Source organism: Tinamus guttatus, unplaced genomic scaffold (assembly GCF_059628265.1).
Source record: "Tinamus guttatus ecotype Peru unplaced genomic scaffold, ASM5962826v1 Tinamus_guttatus_pri_ptg000497l, whole genome shotgun sequence".
Lineage (NCBI taxonomy): Eukaryota > Metazoa > Chordata > Aves > Tinamiformes > Tinamidae > Tinamus > Tinamus guttatus.
This window is the reverse complement of record NW_028289031.1, coordinates 1,347,067-1,365,257: the sequence shown is the minus strand read 5'-3', so window position 1 is coordinate 1,365,257 and position 18,191 is coordinate 1,347,067. Positions and strand designations below refer to the sequence as shown.

Genomic DNA, 18,191 nt, shown 5'->3' with positions numbered 1-18,191 from the left:
CGGCGAGGGCCGGCCGCCTCAGCGCCCGCACGGCTCCAACGCGGCCCACGCCGCCAAACGGCGGCGGGAAGTTATTATCCAGCCTGCGGGGTGGCGCGGGGGGCTGGAAGGGTGACATCATTGCCACCCCACCAGGAACAATGCCGCTAACGAGCACAGGCAATCAGCGAGCCGCGGGGCTGGGGCGCGCGGCGGCAGGTGCAGCGCATTTCTATGCTGCGAGCCAGCCAGCGCGAGCTTCCAGCCCGAGCGCAGAACTATCCCTTTCATCGTAATGGTAAGCAGAAGTTGGCTTCCATAAGGCACTGCAGCTGCCGTTGCTGCTTCTACAGATGCTTTCATTAATTTTATCAAGGACATATTGCAGTAAGTGCTTGTTCAGCACAATGGCTATTTAGGAACAGCTGGAGAAGTAATATCATTTACTTAAAGGGACTACACAAGCCCCATATGCAAATTCAAATAATTAAATATCAAAAAATACACTAAAGTACATTTAAGAATCAAGCAAAAATCTTTAGAAAGCAAGAGTTAAGAGTTTCCTATCGGAAGAGAGAGGGACCAAGAAAAAGAAAAAAAGAAAAAAAAAGATAGCTTCACAGCTCTATCTTTATTATGTTTAAATAAAATTATTGTAATCCATACAACTACCCATGTCAAAATAAACTTTAATACAAAAACACATACCTCATGCTTAGATGCTTGCAAAATTAAATTATGATGGAGGATCTTGCACATTATAATAACCACGCATGAAAGACTGAAACCTAACAGAACTTCTGTTTTATTATTTGCTGTGGGGATGTTTTGTGGTAACAGAATACTAAAAATGCAAACACGTTATTGCTTTTATTACAATATTATTTCTTGGAACCTTTAAAGGACCAGACACTGTACTTAATACATAAGACACAAATTATGTCCTATTTATCGGTCTTCAAAAAAGAACTCAACAGTGGGAGCCAACAAAGCATTTTAAAAAACCCATTTGCCTGCTGCTCCTTATTCCAAACCTCACAGATAAGCAAACGCTGGCATTTGGTTGATTGCACCTCAAGGGAAATATTGATCCCCATGGTTGCAAAGAACCAAATGGAGTAGCTGAGAAGTTTCATCTTCCTGCTTCTACAAGTTCATCTCTCATTGCTCTGCCACTGCTGGGAAAAATGAGAAAAATGCAAGTACTGGTATACTAACAAAAGAAGAAAAATGGGAACAGTAAAAAGGAGAAGAGTAAAATGGTAGAGAACACCCTTCCTCTCTTCACAGCTAATAGAAGACCTCAACTTCTCGCTGCTGTGCTGGAGGTCCTCTGGATTACTGCACTGGATCCAGCCTAGAAGAAGGGAGGGTGCCAGCCAGAGATGTGGCAGACTAGCCCCGGTGCTGGGGGCTGCTTCAGACTCGGATGTGCCACGGCTGCTGCAGCAGCAGCAGCCACCACAGGAATCACTGCTGTGATGCTGTGAGCAAGCTTGGCCCGGATTCACCGCTTGCGTCTTTTTGCTTTAGACACCAAAGAGCGGTAAAAACTTTCTTCTTGTATGGAAGACAGAAAAATAAATAAAATATTAAATGGTAAGTTATAATATGATACAAAAATAATGTAAAAAATAATACATAGTATATTAAATAGATCATGTATGATATTATAAAATACTAAAAGTATTAAAATGAAAATATTTTAAAATACAAAACAATAAAATACTACTCGCAAAACCAGAAAGCATTGAAGGAGGGGGAAAAAATAAATCTACTTCACCTATTCCAGTAACTAAGTATACTTGGTAGGATTCAGCAGAAGGTGTATTTATCTTCAGTATTTAAATGAAAGAGAAGGTCTGCAAGCACATTTCTCCATAACACATAAAATATGCCCAGATAGATTACCTATATATTCTATTAAAATCACAGATTTTGAGTGAAATTTTTTCTTCGGTCAGGTAAAATGGGAACATCTGAACTTCTCTGCTGACACTGAACATTAAATTACCTTGAATTAGCTTTTTAGCATTAGCTTTTTCTCTTTCATATACACCCACTAGAAGCTCTGGTTATTAAGTCTTGCTTTCACAAAATGTGTTATACACAAAATTCTGTTAATGTCATCGCTACTTCAATAGTGCAGTTACAGTAGAATCAAAATGTGATAAAATATTAACTTGTGTGAATAATCCAGGCCACACAAATTTTATTCCAAGGACACACGCATAATTCATACTAAGGTAATTCATATTACAGGTAGTTCATCCTTAGCACTTATTTGAAGGGCATTACATATCACTTGCATTATTCACATTAAATCAACACTACATCATTTTATTTCTTCCAGCAATATTCTTCAGGCTAAAAACTACATTTTTACAAAAGTGTTATTGCTAATGTCTATTTCTTGCTTGGAAGTATGTCCAGCTTATTGTTTGCTCCCAGACAATAAAGTCCTGCTCTGTAACGAATAGGGTCCCTACTATGTAACCGGGAAGGGTTTAGAAAAAAAATGAAAGCCAGGAAAACCAGATTTTCCTGTTCTCTGGAGTATTTGTACAGTTTAAAAACCATACTATATGTTTTTAACAGCAATCTGTTTTGACAGTATAAATATATACACCTAGTTTTATTTTGAAACTGCTCAGCAATTTGAAATTTATTCCCCCAAAAGACCACTACCTATGGATGCAAAAGACAAGGCCCATGTAAGACTGTGGTAAAACTGTAAAACAAAACAAAAACAACAGAAAAACAAGACAAAAAGGCAGCAGAATGACACAGGATGTTAAATATACATTAAAATCACCTAGCCCCTTCTCTTGCACTGAGAGAAGCATTCAGAAACCCATGTACTGTATGATGCCCTTCCCTTGATGTAAGGAGAACCATGCACCCCTCTGTGGTCTGGAGTACTTGTTTCCTCCTCGTAACTTTGGGTGGTGAAAAACCTCATGCAATTCAACAAGGCCAAGTGCAAGGTCCTGCACCTGGGGAGGAATAACCCCAGACACCAGTACAGGCTGGGGACCGACCTCCTGGAGAGCAGCTCTGCAGAGAGGGACCTGGGTGTCATGGTGGATGATAAGTTGACCATGAGGCAGCAGTGTGCCCTTGTGGCCAAGAAGGCCAATGGGATCCTGGGGCGCATTAAGAAGAGCGTCTCCAGCAGGTCGAGGGAGGTGATCCTGCCCCTCTACTCAGCCCTGGTGAGGCCACATCTGGAGTATTGTGTCCAGTTCTGGGTCCCACAGTACAAGGGGAATGTGGAGCTGCTGGAGAGAGTCCAGCGCAGGGCTACAAGGATGATCAGGGGCCTGGAACATCTGCCCTATGAGGGAGCTGGGCCTGTTCAGCCTGGAGAAGAGAAGTCTGAGAGGGGATCTGATCAGTGTATATAAGTACCTCAAGGGAGGGAGTGCAGAGGACGGTGATGGTCTCTTTTCAGTGGTGGCCACTGATAGGACTAGAGGAAATGGCCGGAAACTGAAACACCAAAAATTCCATAGGAACTTAAAGAAAAATTTCTTAACAGTGAGGGTGACAGAGCACTGGAACAGGCTGCCCAGAGAGGTTGTGGAGTCTCCTTCTCTGGAGATCTTCAAAACCCGCTTGGATGCAGTCCTGTGCCACGTGCTCTAGGTGACCCTGCGTGTGCGGGGGGGTTGGACTAGATGACCTCTAGAGGTCCCTTCCAACCCTAAGAAAAAAAAAAAAAAAAACTGTTTCATGAATCTCACTACTAGCTGCTACCCTGAAAACACATACCCCATGAGAAAATAGGAAGAGAGGATCCCATAATGCAAAACACAACCTGCAGTGTCACTCAGCTGCTTTTCATATCATACCCAAGTTGTGCACAAACATTATCCTGACACTGCACATAAAAGGTTAGGCCAAACAAAATGCCCTTCGCCAGCAAAGCCAAGGATGGCTTGATACTGTGAACTATCAAGTGATTCACTAAAGCTTAACAAAAACTGCTGAAGCAGCAGCCAGAAATGCATGTGAAGCTAAATGGCATTGGCAGGAGTCAACTCAAATAATTTGAACCATCTAGTACACTGTAGTTATCCATTCCATGAATTAAAATGCATCGCACGTTGTAATATGAAGACCCACTGACTGAGTTTTATGAGCAAGCCAATAAGCACATAAATGAAGGGAAAATGTAGCTGGCTTTTCAGAAAGCCTTTGACAAAACTCCATATAAAAGGTTATTAGAGGAACTGAGTTGCCACAGTTGTTGGAAGAAAGGTTCTTCCTTGGCTAGAAGCAGGTTAAAGGATAGGGAGCAATGGTTAGGAGACTTAAGTGTTACTTTTCAAGACGGAGTTGGCAGCGGGCCCTGCAAATGACCTAAGTCAGAACTAGTCTTATTCAACATCTGCACCACTGCTGAGGCAGTGGGAGTGTGCACCACAGTCTCCAGGACTGGGGATGACAGCAATTCAGAAAGCTTTGTCAAACACCATGCTATGGCAGCGATACCCAAACTGACTAAGTGAGCAAAAAGCTGCTAAGTGAGCCTAAGCATAGAAAAATGCATGATAATGTAGACAAATTTAAGATACTGCTAGTCATGCCTACACAATGCTCAATGCAGAACTGACAGCTCCAAATCAGAAAGATCTCAGAGATGTCAGTGACAGCTCTTGGAAATCACAGACAGCATGGAGCAGCATTCCAGGAAAAGCCACCCAAATGTTGGAGAACGTTGTCAGGAAGGCGCTCAAGAACAAGACAGGAGGCATTATTTTGTGAACACACAGAGCTTTGCTGTGATCCCATCCCAAGCGCTGTGGGCATCAGCACGCTCCATGTCTCAAGGAGAATATGCAATTTAGAGAATGGGGAGAAATGACTGAGGACATGGAGCAGCCACCCTACAAGGGGAGGCAGAAAAGTCTGTTTGCACAGGTTAGGGCCGGGATGAAAGTAAACTTGTGGTTCACAAAAATCACCCAGTTGTTGGATAACCTTAATGTGAAATTGTTGTTCACCAAATCCTACAATAAGAACCAAGGGCACAAGACACAACTAACAGGCAAGTTTTGAGAAGGACTGGGGTGGGGGAGAAAAAAAAAAGGCAAACAAAATTCTTTACATGGTGGTAGTTAATTGATTGAAAATACTGCTGGGAAACATACAGAGACAGATATTTTCAGGATATTCAAAAGGTGTTAGGCAAATGTATGGCCAATGTTTCTGTAAACGATTCTATAATGACTCGGCAGGGAAGAGCCCTGGTTCTTGAAGAGACACATGTGAAATACAGCACAGCACTGCAACCTTGAAACAACAAAAGGAGATTAACTATTGTAAGATCCATTTAGGAGAGAAAGCAATGGCCGTACTTCCCTAAAAATGAAAGCAAGCTTGTTGGTCCATGGCAGCCATGGTCATCTCAAGATCTAACATGATGTTAACTTTCACATCAGTGTCCAGTGGCATTCAAAGTTCCATGCAAAGGAAACCAAGAAGAAATTTGCTATCTTTGATCATTTCAGGAAATTATACTGTTACCGTGCCATCATATACTCAAAATTAACTGGAAAAAAAGAGTCGGGCTTTGAAGTTTGGCTATCTTGAGGTAGGGGAAGGTCCCCTCTTCTCCCATTGCCTCCTTCATCACTGCACTTCTCACTCCACCACAATTTGATAGGCAATGGGTCTGGCAAACTTCCCCCAGACCTACTTTTCAAGGAGACCACTAAACTAATCTCTTGTCAATAAAGACGTATATACAAATAAAGCAAAGATGTGTTTTCATACTTCTTCCTCTTTGCTCTGACATCAGCATACAAACACTTACGAGCAGCTTTGGAAGTTCAAGAAACCAAACATAAAACAGACATATTTAGGCTGCTCCCAAGAGAGGCCCAGAGAGCTGAACTCATGTCCATTTTACAATGAATTTCAATGCTAAAGGGCAGAAGTTCATGCACACACAGGTAAGATGGCAATTGATGCAACGTATCGTATCAGGCTCCTGAAACATTTCAGTAAAAATGTGCCTCTGGTTACATGAACTCTGCTTTTGCTTACCTGCCACACATAAGAGCTGAACTAATATTTAAACCCATCTCAATTTGTACTTTAGCATCACTTCCTCATTTTGAAAATAATTTCAAAAAGGGAACAAAAGTAATATCCAGATACCACAAACAGTATCAACTACAGTCTCCTATAAATAAGGACATCTTTTCTGTAGCCTTTGTATTTCTCTACATCAGTGATAGATAAGCCATGACCTATTTTCACAGGAGTCAACAGCATGATAGTTTCTGTGAAGCTAGCTTCACAGTCTGGTACAAAAACACAATGTCTCTGCTAAGAGGTTGGAAGTCAACTGAGAAGAAATGAAAATGGATCTGAAAGATAATACTTTCCAGATAACCTGAAAAATCTGTGCAACTACAGAAGCACATAAATTTGCTAACCTACTATATACACACTTTTTTTTCCAAAGTCCTACAAAGTCAAAGCAACAATCTACCTACAGTTTAATCACTATCATCCTTCAGTACAGATGCCTGTAAGACCCATAGCAAAATCCATTGTTTTTATTAGCATAAACTTTCATATATTTTTATTAAAACAGCCCAAAAAAGAAATTGGTCTTGAAATATGTGAATGCATGAAAATATGCATTGACCTACAAGACAAAATAAGTCATTTGCACATTCAATGTAAAGTACAAAAAAATCAAGGTTCTTGCATATTGTACGTTAGATCCTTACCTTTTGATTTGACAAATCTTAGTTTTATGAAGAACTTGAGGTGGAAAAAAAAACAAACTTACCCACCACGCCTAGCAGCATGGCTGGCCATACAGTACATTGCACTTCCAACACTTTCCACTTTTGAATATCTGTGATATTTGACAGCTATATGAGCACTTGAACATCATTTATCATGTTTACTTTTAATAGCTCTCCCTTGGCACAGCTGCTTTGAATGCCAATCTTCTTTTCTTTTGCCTCCTGTAAATATTTGAAACAGCTATTCATTAACAGTTGCACATTTATTCAGCACGGTTGTCCTGCCTGCAAACTGGAAATAGCTTTTATTTTTCTCTCCCTATCTTTTGGCTGATCAGGAAAAAGCCCGCTGTTTAGGTGCAATCTGACAAATCTCAAATGACACTCCAGCTGAGACCTAATCAAGGGTATTTTACCTGGTTTACAAATAAACTATGAGTAAAAGTGTTGTGACTTTTTTTTTTTTTTTTTTTTTGGCCTCCTGCCCTTTGGGGCATTGCATCCATGTCTGAAAGGAAACCATGAGTAGGGTCACAAATACCCTAGCTTAAATTAAAGCAGGCACAACCTGCTTTCAGAAGAAAACCAGACTTATTCCCAAAGACTCTGGAGTATCAGGAACCTTCAGTGACATTTTTTAGATCTAGATTGCATGCAAGATTTGCATTTCAAATTTTGGTACTTTTAACACAACCTCCACAGCATTAAAAAGGCACAAGTCAAAGCAATCAGGACAAGCTGGTGTGCACATCAGGAGTCCCACATATCTATACAAATCATAAGTCTTTTTTTCATGGGCTGATGTAACAGAATTTTTTTTTGTGTCACTCAACATGATTACTACTTATCTATACCTGCACCTTTGTCTAAAGTCTGAAATTTCCAAATTGCACAAAACTCTTACATGAGTTTTTCCAATCAAACTACTTCCTTTTTAAGGAATATTTGTTCAGATTTTAGAATAGAGAGGATGGAGAGCCCCTTAACATGTGCCCGTGTAAATTATAAATAAATTGAAAGGTCTATAATATTTTAAAGACAAGATTAAGTTTTTGAATGATCAGACACTTGTTCATGTGAAATAGTTTAAGACAAACAAAATCATATTTCCTCGAATAAAAAGATGGATCTATACAATATGACTAGTTTCCCACAGAAGAATATTAGAGGCTACCTTGTACATTTAAAAAAAGGTGTTGACTGACCAGTTCAGCTTTGTATTAAATTTCATTAAAAATGCCAAATAATGTTACTGAACTGTTATTTCACAGTCACAACCACTAAAATTGCTTACGAAATACTTAAACTTTTATCAACTTTTTTTTTGATCTTACCATAATAACAAACACTTGAGGGAATGTTTACAAAAAAAAAAAAAAAAAGAAGGAGGGACAATAGCTAACTATGACAAATGTCTAGGCCCAAACATGTAAATTTATTTTTTCAGAAGATATATTTAGTATAATTTCAGCAACTTCTCACTATCACAACTGGGCCTGTCACCACACCGGTTTTGCTCTCACTTATGACTTCAGTGAACGAGGCACGCAAGATGAGACAATTTCTTTTTATAATTTAGGGATTGTTTACACTTGGCGTTTGCTGTGATTTTCTTGATGAAGTGACTTGCTTCTGTAAATTACACCTTTTTCACTTAAAAACCTAACACTTTAAAGCACTTTGGAATAAAGTTAACTTAGTCCTGATCAGATGAGCTCTTAGTTTCCTGTTAAAGGAATTTAGAAAGCTTCCATTTTATACCAGCATTAGATATGGAGAGGACAGATACCAGAGCCAAGAGGATATTGCACAAGAGGAGTTTGAAAATACAGCACTACTACAAATCATATTGCAACATAACAATAGTGGTATCAACACTGCAAAAAACCAACTACATACTGCAGGTGGGCCTTTATTACACGAAGTGGTAAAGAACAATATTAAAAGGCTCATATATATGTTAGGTGATTAAAATGGGTGAGAATTACACATTCACTGCTCAACAAACTTAAGAACAGGCATAAGAAGCAAGACTGAATGTCAGTTTAGGCTCTCTCCAAAGACTGTCTATAGTGGATGCCTAATGAAAAATATAAATACAGGCATCACAAAGTGCTATTTCCCCTATTTGCTGAGTATTCAGCAAACTGCAGCAGTTCAGGCCTGCTAGTACTTAAGGAAAATGTACTCTTCTCCTGTGCATTTGTCCTATCTCTTCTGAACATATGTAAACTTTCAAGATAGCCTTGTCGTGTGCAGTCCTGGAGCCCAGATCCAATGTCCTGGCGTGTGTCAGGTTTAACCGCATTATGAGATTAAGTGCACCCTTTTAATTTGCTGTGAACCTAGGCCTGCTAGTCTCATTTAATTATTTGAATCCGTTTATGGGATAAGGTACCCAACATTACTCATCATTCTTGTAAATAGCAAGAGTTAAGCCAACAAACGGAAGTGCAGAAAGGCAGCGTGTAAACTTCATGCTAAGAGATTCTTGATCGGGCACGCACATTCCCACGGCAAAGAAAGAGAAGTTAGCAGAGGACATTAGCTGGAGCAGATTTTTGAGCAGGACATTTCACCCGTGCAGAAGGGCTAGCACTCATGGAGGCTAAACTCTCCCTGAGGAGACCGCTTGACAACAGATAAAATAATCCTTGCAATATGCTGATGAAGGAGCTTTGGACATGATGATGATGACCTGTTCTGTGCTTAGCAATGACTGGTGCAGAGTGCATCCAATTTGTTAATTAATAATTGAGACTCTGGTCAGCAAATCTTTTTTTTTCATGGTAGGAATTGCTGGTGGCATTTTCACAGGGGCAATGGAGAGTTCTGAGGAGTTGAGTGCAGTATAATATGCAAGGTCGGTTGTGGTAACAGTCTTATAATGTTTTGGAAATACTTCTAGTCAAGGTTTTACAGAAACAGAAGCAAAGGACAGAGCAAACAAGTAAACAAAGAAACAGAACAAGTTCCAATAACTGAACAAATATTTACAAGGAGATTAAGAATAGTGGAAAAACTCCAATACCCCTGTGGCTAAGAAACCACATAAAACCAAGTTTTTATTTTCAAACAAAATTAAAGATAAGGGGTTTTTTTTCTCCCCCCGAAAGAAAGATCAATTAAGAAGATACACTGTGCTGTAATTTGAATTGCTGGTACTTTCGATACTCAACACAAAAAAAGCAGCTTAATCTCTCTGGTAAAGACTTCATCTGCTGCCTGTGAGCAGTGCTGGTGCAGAACTTCATGTTTCACAGTTCAAATAATCAAACTCAAATAAAATTAACAAGCACGCTATACATTACCCAGCTTTTCTCTCCTGGTTGAATATGCACGGAAGGAATATAATAAACACTACTTTGTCACAAAACAAACAAGATTTTCAAAAACATTTTCAAACAGCATCATTTTCCAAGGAAGTTTCAAGTTAGCTAAATAATCTATGAGAAGGTATTAAGAATCCTCCTCTGTTCTGCTACCAACCTTCTATAGCTTTGAACTTTCTACTCCTTTTCTTAGAAAGTCTGCTAAACACAGTCAATTATATTTTCAAGGCATTGCAATTCAGAGCAGAAGTCAAAGCAACACAAAACTGGTCAAGAACATTTCAAAAGAAATGTAAGTAATGGGCAAAAACTACAGGGGACATGCTCATACTGACAAGAGGGTGGTTTTAAGTAAAACCATAATAATCATTTGCTAATTTGCATTTGTGAAATTTTCCACACACCACCAACCTCACTGGGTGCCTGTTCTTCCACAATAATATAACTATGAATAGTAACTGTCACCTTTCCTCCTTTGCATTGAACACCAACATTCATTAATATGGTTTGAAAGTAAATTGAAGATATTGTTCATAATCTTAAAATAACTAACAATATTAAACAGCAAAAAGACCTTCTTTACTGGGGCATCTCTACCAAAATAACTCCACCTGCTCATTACTTTCCTGTTATTCTATGCATAAGATTTATGAGCTTTGCTTTGCACAGGGGATTTAGGCATGGTGCCTTTGTACTTTAATTAAGTAACCTTTTCAGAAGAGCACAGATGACTTGCACTTGAATGTTTATTTTGTTTTTGTTAAAAATTGCTTTTAAAATTTGTAATTTTAGCAGCAAATCTAACAGCTCCTTGTTGGGTGAAAATATTGAAAAGAGTCTTTTCAATAACTTAGTGAAAATACAGACAGAAATTAAGAAAGTTTATATTTTGAGCAAGCTTGTTTTGCGATGGAGTCGTAAAATGTTTCCCTTTACACAAGTTATTTTACTTGAAAAGGACTGAATATGATTTTGAATGGTGTACAAAATCTTACTGCTTTACTCTATAGTGAAATGACATCTGATTCAGTAATTGATGAAGAAAACAATAAACTACTTTTAAAAGTCAAAAAATTACTTTAGCTTTCACAATGTATATATGTTTGTAATATTAAGCAAGCACAGTAGAAAATTACGTAGCTTTTGACCTATGATTAACATATATCAAGTGAGAATAGCCCAAAGTCACCAGTCAGTCGGTTTCTTACGGTCATGCTCAGGATGTTATTCCCAGAAACACAGGCTTTCAGTTTGGCTGAAGAGCCTACAAACTGCAGCGCCAGCCAATAAATGGGTTTGTTTCTTCTTCCTATAGCCAAATAGCTGAAAAAATTCATAACAAGTTTGCCAAATGTGCTCTTTTGGGACAGCTTGACATGAAAGTTCTTCTCCTACCAAGTGTCCTATGCAAAAGCAGCTCTTCAGCTTGCCCAACTCCGGCCTTTATGAGGAGGCATTTGCCTCAAGAAGGTCTAGTTAGGGAACTTCAAAGGGTTACCACACTGGAATCCAGGGCTTCGCAAATCCCAGGGCTGCTTGGGAGTAGAGTACTGAATCTTTAGCAAGGATTGTAAAATTACAGATAAGACTTGCACAAGTTTTCCTCAGAGACGCCAAGCAGAGAGCCACTATTGTAGCATCAGTCCAACTCTAATATACACAACACCAAACTGTGTATATCAATACGATACCCATATTACTCCAGAACAGAAAGTCCTTGCGTCCTCTCTTTCTCTGCCCTTAGCAGTAGAGCCTAATGTGAGTTTGCTGGGCCTTTCTTTCCCCTTGCCACAGTATCTGCAAATCTCTGCTGCGGTGTTTGGAGGGGCTGCAGGCAGGCCACGCTGCCCTCTCCTCAGCCAGCCCTTCTCTCCATTAAAGCACCAGGAGGCTGTGGTGAGGCTGTGCACCTACAGCCTGTGGAAATCTCGGCCTTCCAGAAAAAGCTGCTGAAGGGAAGAGCAAAGCTGGAAGAGGCAACTCATGCCCTTGGGGAATGAGCGAGGAGAGAAGGTACCCCAACGTGACCAATATCGGGAGAAGACCTGTAAGGACAGATGAGATGAGCTTGAGTAGGAAACAGTGGCGCAGTAATGGGAGAGGAGAGGCTGGATGGACCCTCACACCACCTTCTCCTCCCAAACTTCCAATCCCCGGCTCAACAGGCCCAACAGCACCGGGCCCCGCAGAACGGTGGCACCGCTACCACGTCACTAGCCACAAAGATGCAGACCGCACCGCTTAGTACCGCCCCACTTTGAGAAATGTCTTTACCCTCTTGCTGTTTCTGAAAATAAATAAATAACAAGCATAAACTCAGACTCCTTCCTGCTTTCTATTTGCAGGACATTTCACTTTAAGCCATAACAAAATTACATTCTGAAAAAAAAAAAAAAAAGAAAAAAAGAAAAAGGAAAGAAAAAGGAAAAAAAAAGAAAAAAAGAAAAAAGGAAAAAAGGAAAAGAACAAAAAAAATAAAAAAATAAATATCATTCAAGCTAGAATGACAGATTCTGGCATCCCTAATCTCAAAGGTATGTGCAAGGCATATATGCCTTACAAGAGGAAACATGCACAACTTTGCACCTTTTTCCGGAACAAGATCTAATCATTCTCTCGAGCCAGTTTCACTCACACTTTTCAACCAGCAGAAGCCAACACTGCTGATGAAAGGGGCAATCCCATCTTCCTGTGTCCTCAGTTGCTTATTCCCTACTTTACATACGCTGGTGTTGTTTCTACTGGGCTGACCCAAGAGTTTGAGCGGTCACGAAGTTGAACCAGACTGGAGAACTAAAGCAGATTAAAACAGGAGGCGTTTGGGGAGAGGTTATTTGTTGAAGGGATTACGGGGTATGTGGGAAACTCAGTGTTTCCCCCAATCCATTCTCCAGCTTACTTCATACAAGGAACTGATTGAGAGAAAGAAAACAGACAGCCTGAGGCAAGGGAGGGAGAAAAGGGGCCAAGATGGCAAAGAAATAAAATGCTTCTTTTAGTTACAGTGTTTGCTTAAAGCACAGCTGAACCTATAGCTTAAGGCTGAAGGCGAAGTAGCATTTTTAATTACGAGTGCATCTGCTTTGGATCTTTTATTTTAAACTTTTATATCAAACCATTTTTTTTCATTAAAATATAAAAATTAAAAGGATTTATTGTCCCTGAAGGAGTTAAATAAGACACATGCAAATATTGGGGTAAGAATAGGAAAAGAAACAGGAAGACTAAAATGCTGAATTATAAATAGAAAATGTGACCGACGCTTACTCTTTTTTGACCTGAAAGAAGCAAAAAAGACAACCTTTGTTAAACAGACTTCTCAGGTTCTTTAGACTGCCAAAGACAGACATTAGTGGAGTCTTGTTGTCTGCAGGAGTCTTAGGCATGCAACATAAGCATCCATATACATTTTATATTCCTCTTACCAACACTGTATGCTAGAGAAACCCAAGCGCAGTGAGAGACACTTTAAATAATGAAAGCACCCCCGCTAGACAGGCTTGACAGAGACAAAACGTAATCTGTTCGTGCTCAGAAATATTTTGGCAACAGCACCAACACATCTGGCAAGCTCTCCTCTGAACAATGCCTACTTGCTGCTGACAACAACGTAGTCAAAATACAGCATCCTAAACTGACGATACTCTGAAAATCCAAAAAACTTCCATTAATGAAATGTATACGCTGGAACAGACAACCGTGACATGAACACCATTGCAAAGCATCCAAGGAATCCACTGAAAGTTATTCAAACTTCCTTGAATCACCCTTTACAGAAGAGAGCAGTATTTTAAGAAATGTAACCCAGCGCATACAGACTTTGACTCATGGTGAAAATCTACGGAGGAACACAAATTTTAGTTTCTTAGCAGCATAGCTTCTCCCCAAATCAATGGCCATTCTTTGCTACTACACCATCTTTCTTCCTGCCCTTTCTAAATTTTTATCTATACCCTTTGCTCTACCGTGCCATGTAAGACTGTGGACAATGTCCAGGCACTAAATACATGGACCAATTGCTTATTATCCTTAATGAAATTACATACACTATTCTACCATACTTCTCTCTAAATATTTACTTTACAAGCTCTCTGGGGCCACATCCAGCCATTCTTTTTAAGGTACATGGCACCTAAACAGTGGGATTCAATTTATACAAACAGCAAAGAGGGCTCAAGTGGTTCTCCTTGTAGGGCAGGGGTCCCTAGCTAGTTTTGCACGCTATACTGCATATTTGCAAAATGTAGTCTGATTCACTTGCATCTTAAATGTGGCGCAGATAAGTTTTTTGGGAAAATTAACTAACGTATCACACATTTGTTAGACAGGACTGCAACAGGGAACAGAAAGCACCAAGTTCTCCACAGCTGGGTTTTAAAACTATCAAATGTAATCCCATGTTACTCCCAATGTGAGATGATACTTTCAATAGCATTGCGCATGAACTGATAAGGAATCATATCAGGCCATTTTAGAGTGTGACTTCAAGTCTAACTGCAAAGTTCAAACAAAAACACATGAAGTAATGATTTTTTTTAATGTAACTGTTATTAAATAAGAAGTAGCCTCAGAGCCCCCCCAAAATGAAATCAATGAGGGAAACTATTTCTTCGCTAATATTAGACTTCCAATCTTCTTACTCAAATGAAGCTTGAAAATAACTGCATCATTTTAAAAAGCTACTGAAAAGACAGCATTTATTCCTTTATTTATCTCTTTGCTATAGGATTGTGATTTTGTGTGTTCAAGTTTTTGCCAATTTTTTAGCATTTCGTTCATCTGAAGTCCTTCTCTAAACATTAGTGAAGCAATGTAAACATACACTTTTCTTACAGGTTAATTAAAAGCATTATATGTGGCAACAAAAAATTAACTGATTTTGCTACCCTATATAAGTAGGAAATAAGAAGCTGGTACCAAAATATTTATCTTGGCTCAAATATGCTGTGCATTAGCTAAGTGAGCAGCCAAAACTTAAACATTCACAACACACAGAAGACAATACAGAAAGAATTTTAATAAATTTAACAACAAAAACAAAAACCTAGCTCTTTAGCTAGAGCCAAAAAGCACAACAGAAGACAGACAAGTTGTTTATCAAAGTGCCTCAAATACAGCAACTCAAGCTCACTGGAATGCAACTTCAAATTAGAGTCAAAAAAGTCAAATTAGACTTCAAAAGCAGTTTCAGAAGGTGGCCTACTCTGCCCAGAAGTCTGCAAAAAGGCTGACAGAAGGGAAGTTTCTCTTAGAAAAACTGCCCATTCTCTTCCTCCCACCAAAATAAGCAAGGGAGTGGGAAACAGCCTGCCTAGCAGAGCTGGCTAGGACCCAGATTTAGGTGTGATATGGAAAATTCTACTATCACAGAAGTGTGAGAGAAAATTTGAAAAATGAAATTGACTCTTTTTAAAGGGGAGAGTAGTTCATTGAAAAATATTTTGATATATAATTTTTTCTTTTTTTATAAATGTTGTAGTCAATGAATAAGAAAATACAGAGGCAAAAGCATTTTGACAGAAAAAGATTCAAGAATTACATTTTACAGTGCTAAATGTACATTCATTTTTTCAGCTAAGTGGTGTTATTCTTGAAATGAGTATGTTTCTGTCAAAAAAAAATTTGCATGTAGAGTATTTGTCTAGTCTGACAGTCTGATTAAGAAAGTTTTCAACCAATTATAATTCTAAAATACAGACATGGACTTTCTTCTCTAATATCATCCTTGCTGCTAAAAGGCAGTAATTATCAGTTGATAGAAGCAAATATATTTGGATATTAAGTGTTTTTTCTGCTGAAGCTTTTATGGGGTAAATACTGTGCGACTTAATTATAGGAGAACTCCAGAATCAATGAACCAGCATCAAAGTTTCATGTTTCTTTATTACATGTCCCTTATAAGAAAATTTTATTTGGCTTTTCCACCCCTTCTGGAGTTTGAAGTTGTTTAAAGTGTAATAACATTTGACTTTTCACTAAAAATCTAAATAGCAAAATATGGTCTGCATTTACAGGTAAAATGTGCCTTTACCTTTGCCTCCTTTCTGTTACCAAGGACACAACATTAAAAAGTGCCCTGAGCTAAATGTTCTTACTTTTACATGTGACTCTGTTATACTGCTTCAGGTACTAATATGCTTTTCTAAGCTGTTTTTGCTGAACTAAAACAGACACTTGCCAAAATACAGCCTATTGCTTTGGGGGAATGAAGATTGTTTCCATAATGAAATCAGCAAACTTTCAAAAGGAAATGCAATTGAAAACTTAATAACATTTTAGAACGGGTGCTCTAAGAATGAAACAAAACATCCAACTCAAATTGATGTGAATAACCTAAATCCAAAATGAAACATAATCTTTTATTGTGGGGATAAAGCAAACAAACAAGCACACTTCGATCATATGCAAAGCAGATTTCCCAATCTTTTCAACCGACAAGTGAATTTCAAAAAAAAAAAAACCCACTGATCATAAAAAGCAAACAACTAACTCTTCTCACTGATTAGTTGTCTGCCATTAATAGTTAGCTATTCTACATATATATCAACATACACACAAAGAAGAGTTTATTTTTCTTTCCCTTTCTTTCCCACATAAAACACACCACCACAGTCTACCCTGGCTGAAAGTCTTTGACTATAGTCCTTGAATTACATAGTCCAGGCTCAATTTCAGGGAATTTCCAAGCATTTTCCAGCACAACTCTGATAAAAAGCAATGCAGAGCCACAAAAATCAACATTAAGTTTATCTGAACAGAAATTAAGATCTCTGGGATATCAGTGTGTAACACCCGTGTGTTTTTTTGGCATTAAATTTGCTATCCAACAGGTTTTTAGCAAAGCGCTAGTGTAGGAGAAGAGTTAGTTTTCTTTTTGGAGTGTTGCAGAAATTGCTGAATAAAATTTAGGATAAAATAGCGTGAGAAAATATTATGATAATGCTACTAGGCCACAAAAGGAAAAATACAGGTATGGGTAGAACACGTACATATACTTAACTAGGTGGAAAACCAGCCTTGAAAGCACTGGAAGGCCAAAACGTCACTGAACATAAACTTAAAACTAACTCCTTAGGAAGGCGCCCCGTTCCTTGGTTAAGAGTTAAGAGACTTGGTCCAGGTAAGAGACTGGATCCACGGCTTCAAGGACATATCCTGGCCATTCTAACTCGGTGCACATGGGAATCACAAAACATAGCCAAGACTTAATATTTGCCCTTGCGTGAACAGAAGCTGCTCCGAAAAACACACACATACAGAACTGGGTGCTAATGGAGTTGGGAATCAGGAAAGACGGTCTTGGCAACACCTCGTCAGATCTGCGACAGACAGACAGACTGAGCTAGGCTCGCAGCACTCTGAAAAGCTCTGAAAAGCAGTCACATTACACAAAATTAAACCTTATCATTATGCAGAAACAGCTATTTATAGTGATAATTGCAGTGAAAGAAATATTTAACATTAGTCTCCTTCAAACTCTCAACACTTCAAAATCTACAAGATAAGGATAATTGCTAGAGACTACCGATGAAAGAAAGTTGAAACTCAGCATCTTCCTTTAGAAAGCTCCTACTTTGCACTGCTGCATTTTCTCCTAAGATTTCATGAACAGAAGCATTATTCAGGATTCAGCACCACACATGCCAGGGAACCATCATGTAAATAATGGAACAAAAATAAATGGTATTTTATCCCTGCAATTATTCATCCAAAAGCAACTGCTCCACATAGCTTGAGGATATAAATATGATGTTTCACAACAGGACCTGACTTTCATTTGAGCTCCCTGGTTGCTACCATAAAATAAGCTAATATGGTAGTAATTACACACCATGTACTTTAATAGCAGTATATTCCCTGCCATTTGGGACAGGAAGGTAATGCTAGCGAAGGATAATTTTGTACTGATACAAGCAGGAGATTTTCATTCTAAGCTCGGATGAAAAAGAAAAAAAAAAGCTAATTCCATAAAACTATTTCTATTTTTAAGTTAGTCTGCTGAGCCAGCAAAAAATGTTGGCAACACAAAGTACTGTCTTTGCCCAGAAAGTCCCTCTGAAAAGGTCAGTTTTACAAACCACCAGGTAGCAATATCAGATATGCATCTTTC

The 18,191-nt window shown here is 38.8% G+C and overlaps 1 protein-coding gene across 2 annotated transcripts in view; it reads right to left on the bottom strand.

Annotated features, from left to right (window-relative positions):
* The window catches only part of CDKAL1 (CDKAL1 threonylcarbamoyladenosine tRNA methylthiotransferase), a 362,497-nt gene that overhangs the window by 183,405 nt on the left and 160,901 nt on the right, over positions 1-18,191 (bottom strand). The window lies entirely within an intron of this gene.